This window comes from Hypanus sabinus, unplaced genomic scaffold (genome assembly GCF_030144855.1).
Source record: "Hypanus sabinus isolate sHypSab1 unplaced genomic scaffold, sHypSab1.hap1 scaffold_316, whole genome shotgun sequence".
Lineage (NCBI taxonomy): Eukaryota > Metazoa > Chordata > Chondrichthyes > Myliobatiformes > Dasyatidae > Hypanus > Hypanus sabinus.
In genome coordinates, this window is record NW_026781227.1 from 267,663 (window position 1) to 280,820 (window position 13,158).

The following is a 13,158-nucleotide window of genomic DNA, read 5'->3' on the forward strand; positions in this document are numbered from 1 at the left end:
TCTATCAAGGCTTTTCACTATTTGATATGATCAATTAGGGCACCCCTCAGTCTTCTGAATTCCAGCGATTAATTGACCCAGATTCATCAGACGCTCTTTATCTGACAAGCCTCTGAAGCGTGGAATCATTTTCGTTAACCTCATTTGCCCCATCACCCGTTTCAGCACATTCAGTCTAAGATAAGCGGTGCAGAACTGTTCACAATATTCCAAGTGAGTCCTCACCGGTGTTTTATGAAATGTCAACATTACTTTCTTGTTTTTATATTCTGGTCCTCCTGAAATGAATGTTAACATTGCATTTGCTTCCTCACCACTGATACAATGTGCAAATTAACCTCTATGAAATCCTGTGCAATATCTCCTTTGTGTCTCAGTTGTTTGCATTTTCTGTCCATTTAAAAACTAGTGAACCAGTTCATTTCTTCCAACAATGTAAATGACCATACCATTCCCGACACTTTATTTCATTTGCCACAACTTTCCGCGTCCTCCTAATCTGACCTAAATCCTTCTCCAGAAAACTACCTGCCCTCCACCACCCTTCATATCCTCTGCAAACATTACTCCAACCATCAATTCCATCATCCAAATCATTGACATATAAGGCAAAAATAATCGGTCCCGTCACAGACCCCTGTGGAACACCACTAGTCACCGGCAGCCGAACAGTAAAGGCTCGCTTTATTCCCACTCCTCGTCTCCTGCCAAACGACTAGTGGTCTATCCATGCGAGAATCTTTCCTGCCATACCCTAGATCGTACTTCTTACCTTACCGGGTGTTGCATTCAAAATACATTTAACTAACAGAAAAAAAGAATCCTGAAAAACTTATTGAGATTAAATGTGTAAAATAATACTTCCCAATGAAGACAAAGGTGACAGGAAACATTGCTGATATACTGTACATCATTGAGGTGGGTACACACGGGCTGGAGAGAGGTTGCACAAGATGTGAGTGAATGAGGAGATGGAACGATGTGGCTGAGGGATCAAGGACAGTCACTGGTGGTCATTCAGCAGTACACGGGCACTGAATAATACGATAGAAAAAGGTTCTAAAATGACAAGCCTAGATCAAACAACAATGACTTTGGCTTAGGCACATTGCCCCTCCCCAAACCTTATCAAAGCGCCACAGAAAGTATCCCATCCGGATACATAACGCCTTCAGAAGTCTACCGCTCTACCCTTGACTGCAAGGAACTGCAGGAAACTGTGGGCACCGCTGAGGACATGACAGAAACCAGACTCCCCTCCCTGGTCTGTGACTGCACTTCCCATTGCATCAGTAAAGCGGGCAGCATCAAAGATCCTCATGACCCTCACTATTCTCTCTTCTCAGCCGGTTCGAAGATTTTAAAATAACATTGAAAACACATAGCACCAAGCTCCAGGAAACCTTCCAGGCTGCTGTTGTAAGCACATTGAATGTTCCCCGGTGATAAGTTGGACTATTGATCTCACAGTCTAACTCGATGTTCACTGCACTCTCTCTGTAACCCATAATGATCTGTTACACCATGTTACTGTTTTACTTTATATCACTTCGGTGTGCTGCTGTAATGTATTGATCTGTGTGGATGATATGCCACACCTGTTGAAGGAAGGCTTAACTGAATTTACAAAATTTTCAGAAGCCCAGATAAATGGAAAAAGGCTTATTTCTCGCATTAATGGGGTTATATATCCGGAAACACCGGCTGCGCTTCGGCAAGTCAGAACAGTGGCATGGATTCAATGAAAAATAAACACAACGATGGCCACCCAGAACGAGAGGCTGTGAGAGATCTGGATCTCACTGCCTTGTCTGAACGGGTGAAAGGTGGATCTACTCAGACAGATGGAGCAGTGTCCCGAAGGTGCGATTACTCGGTTTAACCTTCTCTGTCTGCAAGAACACAACAGGTGGAAGGGCCGCTTCCCGTGCCCTGGAATGATGTAAAACAATTGTAGACACCGGCTATCGATCCCGGTGAAGTTTGGACCCGATGCGGGTCAGGGTGAGAAGGTAAAGTTCCCAGGATAATCCCCAATGGATGAGTGCAGTCTTGGTATCACCACCCCATCACGCTACCAGGACCAGGGCAAGAGGGGCCGAGCGGCGGCTCATCTCAGTCGGTATGTTGTGAAGGTCCCACAACACAGACCGACCCCGGCAGGTTCTGTCCAGCAAGCGCAGAGAGGCCGCCAGATCGGGGAAGTTAACTGGGTGCATTACCTTACATCAGACGTCCACACTCGGGACCGGCCTCAGTACTCACCGATGAGAACTTGTTTTCACGCCCGGACAGTGAACCCTCCCCCGGATTCCCGACTCTTGGGGTGATGGTCGTCTCCTAATCTGGATCCTACAGACGATCCGCCGCCGCCGCCGACCCGCTTCAACACAGAACTGAAGGAAAGTCAGGACTGTAATTTATGTCATCAGAGCTGGGGGCGGAGCCTCGGAAACAAGGCAGATCTGCGGTAAAATGGGAGCGGGAAAAGGGCTCACGTGACTTACACATATATGTACGTCCCTGAAAGTTTGCATGATTTTGCAATTTTCACCGTCAGCTGAGATTCTAAAAACAAAACTTTCTTAAGAATATGCGAATATATCACAGATCTTGTCGCTATGTTTAGACTGTGACGAGATCCGCAGGATTATTCTAAAGTGGACTGTTCCTTTAAACGAGAGAGAGAGGGAGCGAACAGCTTGTGTGCTAATTCAGCAGCAGGGAGACAGAAAGTCTGTGAGTTGCCTTGGAAACTGAAAGGCGGAGCAATGTGATGGACAGCCCGAGTTCAGCACGGAGATATATACAAGGTCAGTTGACTTTTTAATCAGACACACAACAGAGACACACAAGACACACCACAGGAGACACACGACTCCAGAGGCAAGGAGGACACTGGTGAGCTTTGTGTGCCCACGACAAGGGTGGGGTTTTTGCTCGCAGTGTGGACAAAGGGGTGGCCGGTGGGGAGATATCGGTGTGTTTAACCCGGGTCTGGGGCTGATAACTCCACCACAGAAGACTGCATCCCCTTTTCTGTGGTCACAAGTTGGTGACTTTTAAATAAGTTTCGGAAGCAAGGAGGACGACGTGGAAGATCGGCATTGGCATTGGAAGACAAACCAACACTCTAACTCTCTCTCTCCAACACTACCCAAACCAAATTCCAGAACTGAACTGATTACTTACCATCCCACCGTGAGACTGTATCACCCAGTCACCTGAGCTGGGGAAGATTGGGAAAATCTATTTACTCACCTATATATGTGCAGAAACTCTGCTAACCTGTTTACTTTATCTCGTTTTATTTTACTTTATTCACGTAGTTACTCATAAAATAGAGTTTATAACGGAAGACTCAGACACCAGGTGTGTCCATTTCTGCTGGTTCCTTTTAACCCGTTACAGTGTACGTAACAAATTGGGGCGTCTGTCCGGGATATGAACAAATCGGGCGCTCGTCCCGGAGATGAACAAAAATCGGTGGAAGCCATTCTAAACTTTGTTGGGGGCTTGATAGACTAGTTGATTTGATTGGGGAAATACCCTTTCGATTTGTGTGAGAGGATTTTCAGCAGAAATGGAGTTTGAGGTTAATAGGTTTTTGGCAGAACCAACCCCAAAGGTGTTGGATGATGCTATGAGGGATGTGCTGTTGGGAATTGCTGGTAAGTTAAAGGTTAAGGTGACCACTCGCATGCAGAAGGCTCAGATACAGCTGTGATAGCACAGCATTATGTAGCCGAGGGGGAATTTGACGAGGAGGTGTCGGAAATGTTTGCTGAATGTTTACTGAGGCCGAGGTTCTGCGTCAGTTAGCAAAACTGAGGTTCGAGTGTGAGTTGAAATTAAAACAGCTTGAGGCTGAAGAGGCAGAAAAACAGAGACATTTTGAGAGGGTGATTTGGGAGCGACAGGATCAGGCGTCAGCTAGGGGTAAGGAGCTGGTGGTTACGTTTAATAGCAGCCAAGGAATTAAGTTAGTACCACCATTTGATGAAGCTGAGGTCGACCGGTATTTCCTACACTTCGAAAAGGTGGCCCGGAGTCGAAAATGGTCGAGGGATCAGTGGGCTGTCATGTTACAAAGTGTGTTGAAGGGGAAGGCTCAGCAGGCGTATTCTGCCCTGACCCTTGAACAGTCAGACGATTATGGCACAGTGAAAGTTGCAGTGCTTAAAGTCCATGAGTTGGTTCCACAGGCGTATGGACAAAAGTTCAGAGATTTAAGGAAGTCCGGGAGGCAAACTTATGTGGAGATTGCCCATGAAAAACAGGTGTACTTCAATCTCAGGTGTACCTAGGAAGGGGTAACTGAGGGTTTGGTCAGCTTGAAAGAGCTGGTTGTGATTGAAGAAGTTCAGAAGTGTGTTCCCGATGATGTCAGGGCGTACCGAGATGAAAAGAATGCCACTACCTTGCGGGAGTCTGCTAGGTTAGAAGACGAGGTGGTTTAACCCACAAGGGTGAGTTTACTCCGGATGGAGATTCCCAGAGAGTAAATGGGAAGATCAGGGGAGCCTGGAATTTGAAACTGGGACTAGTATTGATAACCTAGAAGAGGCTAATTCCATTCTAATGGAAGAATCCCGCCATCAGCGTTTGGATTTACTAAGTTCATCCAACGTGATGCGGAAGGTGGTGGTAAAAAAAATATTGACCCCGAGGAGGGTGTTATCCGGGTTTTAGTTTTCCTCTGCCACTTCAGATTTCGGAATTGGTATACGCATCATTATGACTCCATGTCGGTGTAAAATCCTCTTCTGTCTCTGGCAGCTCTGCGCTCTTTCCTGACACTTTCACTGCTAATTGCGACAATAAAGCGGAAATATTACAGGATCCCCTCAAACTGCTGAATTGGTTTCTGCTATGTATTTTCTCAACGTGTTTTTCCCAGTCTCTCTTCCAGCGAACTTGATGGGAATGACCAGGAACTTAATCCTGTCCCGGGGAAAGTACGGCCTCTCCAAATGTGTCACTTGCTATTTGGTGGGAATGGCAGCGGCCGATCTCCTGGTCGTTATCACGGATTCGCTGCTGACGTGGACTCCTTGGTTATATTTTCCTCCATCATTCCTGTGAGTAACCTCCGTTTCTGATTGATTTTTGTGAGCACTGCGACCTCTGTCTGGCTGACTGTCGCTTTCACCGTCGATCGATTTGTGGCTATTTGTTGTGAGAAGCTGAAAACAAAATATCGCAACGGGAGAACGGCGGCTGTGGTTGTCGGGACAGTGAGTGTGCTGGCCTGTTTGGAGACTGTCCACTGGTAATTTATATCGGGGCATAAAATAATAATAATGGTGTTCCCTGGTATCGTGTTCTTACACCGAGCTGCAAAAACTCTCGCTCATGGGCGACAGTTCCGATATTTCAGCACATTTTTACACCTTGTGCCCCATTCTTTCTGAGGTTGCTGTTCAATATGCTGGCTTTCAGGCGTTCTAGCGGCCAGTCGAGCCCGCAGAGGGCTCCGTGGACAAAAGAGTGGAGAGAATGACAAGAACCAGGAAATAAAGAAACGACATAAATCCATCGTTTTGCGCTTCAGCATAACCGTCAGTTATATTTTGTTGTGGGTGACACAAGTGGTATTTTATACCTATCGAGAGATTTCAAAGAGCTTTGCTTATCCTGTTACTGATCCCTGTTACATCACAGGAGAAATATCCGGAATGCTGCAGATTCTCGGTTCCTGTTCTGATACGTGCATTTATGTCCTGACCCAAAGCAAATTCCGGGAGCAACTAAATAATCCGGTGAAATAGCCACGGAATCGTGTGTTCAATCTCATGGATCGTCAGGAATGAATGATGTGCAGTATTACAATTCAGCTGTCTTCCTGCTCCCTATTCTATAACCCGCCTTGTGAGTAAAGTGAAACAATGTGATAAGCAGAGTTACAAAACAAACAGCGCAGACCAAATTAGAGTCTAGATTAATGGTGTCATCCCGAGATGTTGACTCTTTACAAATTTACGCCGAAATCGCCTTTGCACCTCACCTCCCACCTTTATAATTTTCAGGCGGATCTGTCACCCTCAGCCTCCCTGTTCTGACAAAACTGCCTGATCCTGGACAGGGAGTTTTCGTCAGTATGAACCACTCCTGCTCCTGTAATAACTCGCGCTTTCTTTCACTCTTGCACTCTTGTTTTCTTCTCTTTCTTTACCTGTAGGAAGGTTCAACTATCTTCCAGCTAAAGGTATTTACTGTTTTACAGATTAAGATAGAGGAAAATTGCCTGTACTTTTTAACTGTAAGAGAGAAAAATAAATATGGGAGAGGAGAGAGAGAGATGGGGGGGGGAAGAGACAGAGGGAGAGAGAGAGAGAGAGAGAGAGAGAAAGAGGTTGCAAATGAGATATCGGAGAGAGGGGAAAAGAGAGAAGCATCGCGAGAGACAGCAGGAGAGGGAGAGCGCGCGAGGAAGAGCGACACAGACAGACAGAGGGAGAATGAGATCAGGACGCGTGTATGGTGATATTCTCAGACGCGTTGAAACTACGGAGGAGGTGGTGTTCGATTAAAAAGCATAACTGTGGGGGACCCGGACCACATGCAGGCATATATGCAGCTTTAATTGTCATCATTGGCATCACACACACAGTACTGTACTGGTTAATGTTTATTGGTCAATGATTTGAAGCCCGGTGGGCATGTGACGAAATTATTATTTCTATCCTGACTGCCGTTCTCATCTGGGACACTTCCTGCTCGGGTAGTGGGAACAACAGATTAGAGCGTTCAGAGAGAAAGTGGTCAGGTCCTCCAGGAGAATTAACCTGCCGAACTGTAGGAATGGGACAGTGGGAACGTTGTACAAGATTAGATTGTGCTTCTCTAAAAGCAATGACACTGCATTCCAAGCACACGGAGCTGCCAGAGAACATCTCCTCCTAGTGTTTGTAGATGCCAATACAAGACTAGAATACAACGACAGAGATTGATCAAAATATAACACTGATGACACCGAGCTGGATAATCTCAGTTTTGTGCTGTACCACTGATATAAGAACCTCACCAGCTCAGTACTGTTGGGGCACCAGAATGGAGGAACACAGACCCCAATAAACGCAACACTGCTCTGTGAAGACTCATATTTCAGGCACATATCATTTGCTGTAGAAATAAAGACATGAACATTTCACAGTGAATTCACTGCCTCTCATGCTCATCCCACTGAGTACACAAACGACCTGCAACGATGTAAGAAAACAGACTTGTACTAACCAACTCTGGACTGCATGGACACTGACCAGTGTAGCTCAAGCACGGAACAGCCGGGAGTTGGATAATCAGAAAGCAAACTCTGCTGCAACTCGGCGGGTTGAGAAAGAGGAGGCTGTAACCATCATACGATACTAAGGTAGGTGGCGTTGTGGATATTGAAGTAGGTTTTCAAAGCTTGAAGAGAGATTTAGGCCAGTTAGAAGAGAGGGCTGAACGATGGCAAATGGAGTTCAATGCTGATAAGTGTGAGGTGCTATATTTTGGTAGAAATAATCCAAATAGGACATACATGGTAATGGTAAGGCATTGAAGAAAGCAGCAGAACAGAGTGAACTAGGAATAATGGACCATGGTTCCCTGAAGGTGGAATCTCATGCGGACAGGGTGATGAAGAAAGCTTTTGGTATGTTGGCCTTTATAAATCAGAGCATATAGGAGTTGGGATGTAATGTTAAAATTGTACAAGGCATTGGTAAGGCCGAATTTGGATTATTGTGTACAGTTCTGGTCACTGAATTATAGGAAGGATGTCAACAAAATAGAGAGAATACAGAAAGGATTTACCAGAATGTTCCCTGGGTTTCAGCACCTAAGTTACAGGAAACGGTTAAACAAGTTAGGTCTTTATTTTTTGGAGCATAGAAGGTGGAAGGGGGACCTGACAGAGGTATTTAAAATTATGAGGGGGATAGATAGAGTTGACGTGAATAGGCTTTTTCCTCTGAGAGTAGGGGAGATTCAAAAACAAGAGAACATGAGTTGAGAATTAGGGGGCAAAAGTTTAAGGATAACTGGAGGTGGAATATCTTTACTCAGTGAGTGGTAGCTGTATGCAACGAGCTTCCAGTAGAAGTGGTAGAGGCAGGTTCGGTGCTATCATTTAAAGTAAAATTGGATAGGTATATGGACAGGAAAGGAATGGAAGGTTATGGGCTGAGTGCCCGTCAGTGGGACTAGATCAGATTACCGTTCGGTACGGATTAGAAGGGCCGAGATGGCCTGTTTCCGTGCTGTAATTGTTATATGGTTATATATAAACATGTCCTGCATACTTGCCTTTACAAGAATATTCGGCAGCTGATTGCGTGGACAACGAACTTTACAATATCCAGATTTTCAAAGCCAGGACACAGACCTGTACAACGCGGAACACTGTGAAGTGACCACGACGAACTTTGCACACCCAGCACTGTACTCCACCCTGTGCAACACTGACACTGGAATTCACCGACACCATAAATCACCTCCCTCCCTCTGGGCAGCTTTAGAGATGTAACTGGAGAGTTGATAAGGGGGGACTTTGAGATGTTATACGCTTCAATTTCCAAAGATGTTTGAAATGCGAGCAGAAGGGAAATAATTAAATGTAGCCAGCTTATGGAAATTACCAGAACACCAGAGTAGTTTGCAGCTCGGCTATGATTACCTAAATATCGACTGGAATTGTTAGTGTAGAGGCTTAGTGGAGCAGTATTTGTTAGCAGTGCCCTGGAAACGTTTACCAGCTTTTACAACCCATGCTATGTCAGTTTGTGCAAATTTATGATACCATCTAAAACTCAGATTAACATCTATGGGTGTATACTGGAGAATATCTGACAGATTGCGTCATGATCTAGTATGGAACCACAAATCTCTTACACCGGCTGAACTGCCCGCTCTTATTTTCCATGGTGATGCCCATGTTCCTTTCTCGTCCTCGTGCGATAAAACCCTAAAGAGCAGCCAGTGTTTCACGTGCCGTGGTCGACTTTATCTTTCACAGCCCCACAACCTCCATGTTGAAAATGGACACATTTACTCTTGACCTCAGTCCGAGGGTGATCGTTAGCTTGTTTCTCTTTCTGCAGAGTCTGGTTCACTGGACGACTCTATGTTTTTTTTCTTTTCAGACCTTGGAACAATACCTGTCACGTGATGTACACTGACAAAAAACGGGTCCTACATTACCGAATGCCCGTGTCCGATCCATGGAATGGAATAAGCTGGGGACATTAGCTTCATGCTGTAATGGCAGGTGAATCAGGTCTGAAAATGTGCGAGTGCTCTTATAGGTTAAACTGCAATTGTCGAACGACGCCGTGCTATAAAAGCAGATGAAATACTGGCAAATGGTCAACGATGGACAGACAGGGGTCACTATTGAGGTCATTACCTTCCATGGATGTGTCGGGTTGGGATATTGACAAAGAATGACAGGGTTCTTGTTTGCTGATATAGAGAAAGGTAAGGAAATGGGATTTCAAACAGGAATGAGTGTAGGGACTGGGTAGACTGCATTTCAACACATTCCGAATACCTGCCCTCACAAACCGGAAAGGTCATGACGCAGTGACGTATAATTATGGTCTAATAAGAGCATCATAAAGTTTCGTTGTGATTGCACTGAAACCGCTGCAGAAGGGTTTTACCAGGAAGTTGCCGAACATGAAACATTTCAGATATCAGCGGCGAATCTAAAGTTCAATTTTCGAAACGGAGGAAGACGTGTTTCATACGGAAGTTTAAAAAATATTAGAGACATTCTGGTGTTGAGTAGTGGTAACTACTTGTCCATATCAGGTGCATCTAATATGGAGGGACAGGTTTATTGGATCTGTAAGTTTTAGCATTCGTTAACGGAAGGTGTTGAGTGTCTTCAGATGTAGGCATTTGACGCAGAGATTTCGTTACCACTCTGCGACCCATGCTACTGCATTTTCGTTGTTCACAAAAATGTCGCTTCTACATCAGAAAAAAAATCACCCGGTCTCCGGAATCCCTGTGTACGGACCACGCGGTTGATCCTGCGTTCTCTGGTGAAGCTCACTCCACTGACCTTCGATCGATGTTCCCCGCCTGCGGCGGTCTCCACAGGCATCGGAGGCAGAGCGAAGAGGACATCTGATCATCCACCTGACCGGCTGGCAAGGATCGGGAATGAACTGCGACGTCGTTTGTTTTTACACCGGCCGAACTGCCCTCTCGCTGCTTCTCTGGCGATGCTCTGTCCCTTCCTCGCATCCGATTAAGCCACGCTTAGGGATATCCATCCCTAAGTAAGATTCTCCATCCTCGAGTAAGAATCTTCATCCCTGAGTAAGAACATCCATCCCTGAGTAATTATCTATAATGCTGATATTTATACACACGCACACACACACACACACACACACACACACACACACATTTCTTATTTGTAGTTCTTGCCTCGTGTCTCGTACTTCTTTGCTGATTTGTAGATTATTTGTCTTTCTGGTCTGCTTAACTGTCTGTCTGTTTCTATCTAACTCTCTATCTATCTATCTATCTATCTATCTATCTATCTATCTATCTATCTATCTATCTATCTATCCATCTATCTATTCGTCTGTCCTGCTGCGTGCCTTCTGCTGTCTGTTTTTGTCTGTTTGCCCCTCTAACTATATGCTGCTGTGTCAGATATTGCGAATTTGATGGAGCAGAATTCACAAGGAGATTATCAATGGAAAACACTTGGGGAGTTTGGGAAATGATTATTTTCTCAGTCTTACAGGACCGATGTAGCAAGGCAGACTGACTGTCATGATCCATTAGCCAGTGGGTCGGTAACTAGCAACCTCTCACTTGGTGTCCCAGATTTAACGGCATTGATGATATATTATTGGAGGGACCTCGAGTGCAAAAGTTAGGTGAAAGTTCACATGATCTGCCTATGAAAATGAAGCACTGTGAGCGGATAATCAACTATAATGAAAATTCAAGTGTTCAGCCCTAACGTGGCGTCTGGACACACAGAGTAACAAACGCACAGAGAAAGATTCAAGAGAGGATGAAGTACCCTTCAGTTCCCAACCAGGGAAGAGCTCCAGCATCATTTTTCCAACATAACAAAGACCGCCATCCAAGTCTCAACATGACATTCCGCCGGAAAATGGTTGGATGCCGCTGTTCCCTTAAGAATCAGACTGCAATTGTCGCCTGCCACCCTCGCTCATGGAAAGTCTGTAAAAGTTCGCCTACTGAGTACTGAGTGCTCACTTGTTCTCCACCATCCATAGCTCTCTGCTTACATCGGCATGATCATAAGGCTCCCCATCTCCCCAGCCGGTAGAGTAGCAACTCCTCGCCCACCCGCCCCCCCCCCGCATACCAGACAGTGACGCAGCCTGTCAGAATGCTCTCCAGAAGTTGTTTGAGTTTATTCGTTATTCTCCTAATGAAGTACTGTATAGTCGCTGTCTTGCCTTCTTCATAACTGCATCGATATGTTGCGACCAGGTTAAGTCCTCAGAGATCTTAACACCCAGGAACTTGAAACTGCTTACTCTCTCCACTTCTGGTCCCTCTATGAGGATTGGTATCTCTCTCCTTCCTAAAGTACACAATATGCTTTTTCGTCTTTCTGACGTTCAGTGCAAGCCTGTTGCTGCGAGACCACTCAACTAGTTGACATATCTCACCTCTGTTCGCCCTCTCGTCTCCATTTGAGATTCGACCAACAATGTTTCCATTATCAGCAAATTTATAGGTGGTATTTGATGTGCACATTTGTTGACTCGATATGCACTCGGATGTCAGGAAGATCGAGGGATATGGACAGGGTAGGAAGGAGGGATTAGAGTTTGAGTGCATTTGATTTGATTTTTAGCTGGAATGACAATACATTGTGGGCCGAACGGCCTTTTCACGGGTTGTATAGATTTTTTGGCTCTATGCACTATGATATCTGTAATTTTCTTCTAGATTTTCTTTCCATGGAAAAAAAAAACACGTCTTTGCAGCACTGGGCTCTAGTGGCGCAATCGGTTAGCGCGCGGTACTTATATGGCAGTACACGGCGGAGAAATGCCGAGGCTGTGAGTTCGAGCCTCACTTAGAGCACTCGTGATTTTTAATGGTTGCAATGCCCGGGTGACTAAGCGTCTCTCAAGCTGAGCATTCCACTGGAATCTTACAATTGATTTGTACCTCTGAGACACCCCTCTGAGACACCCTGCTTATTATTTGTATTTAACTTCGAATCGATGCAGCTTTGATTTTGATCTGAGAAGGAGAGTGTGAGTTTACACCCAGGGTTGTGTGCTCAGTCCACTGTTGTTCACTCTGCTGACCCACGACTGTGCTGCAACACACAGTTCGAATCACATCATCAAGTTCGCCGATGACACGGCCGTGGTGGGTCTCATCAGCAAGAACAACGAGTCAGCTTACCGAGAGGAGGTGCAGCGGCTAACGGACTGGTGCAGAGCGAACGACCTGTCTCTGAGTCTGAACAAAAAACCCAAAAGAGATGGTCGTTAACTTCAGGAGGGCACAGAGCGACCACTTCCCGCTGAACATTGACGGCTCCTCCGTAGAGATCGTTAAAAGCACTAAATCTCTTATTATTTATTGTACTGCCTGCACTGTTCTGAGCACTTTATGCAGTCCTGGGTAGGTATGTAGACTAGTGTAGTTTTTGTGTTGTTTTTACGTAGTTCAGTGTAGTTTTTGTTTTGCTTCATGTAACACTATGGTCCTGGAAAACGCTGTGTCGTTTTTACTGTGTACTGTACCAACAGTTATGGTCGAAATGACACTAAAAAGTGACTAGACCTGACTTGATTTGACAATATTCATATTAATTTAAGAAACCCACCCGGATGTCCCATCTAAACCACTTGCACTGACTATTGGCTTCTCCTAGAAAGTACCTTTACAAGACAGCTGATTCCAGCCGTCGTCAATACTCTTCAGCGATTTTGTTCCTTGTGTCAGTGATGACATAAGCAGCATATGTGACCGGCATCAGCAGCACATACGACCATCTATCAACTGCTCCCATGGCCCCACGTGACCCTGAGTTGGGGAGGGTGCTATGGAAGTGCTACATCTCGCCCTAGGCTGGCGGTGGGAAGACGCAACTTATACTTCTTTCGGTAGAGACGTATCTTGTTAAACTCTATCAAGTCAGCTCTCAAC

The 13,158-nt window shown here is 45.4% G+C and overlaps 1 non-coding gene across 1 annotated transcript; it reads left to right on the top strand.

The window, feature by feature from the left end:
• The first annotated feature begins 11,984 nt into the window (after positions 1–11,984).
• Positions 11,985–12,078, top strand: trnai-uau (transfer RNA isoleucine (anticodon UAU)). Its single transcript has 2 exons — positions 11,985–12,022; positions 12,043–12,078. It is a non-coding gene; the product is annotated as a tRNA-Ile (tRNA).
• Positions 12,079–13,158: the final 1,080 nt, after the last annotated feature.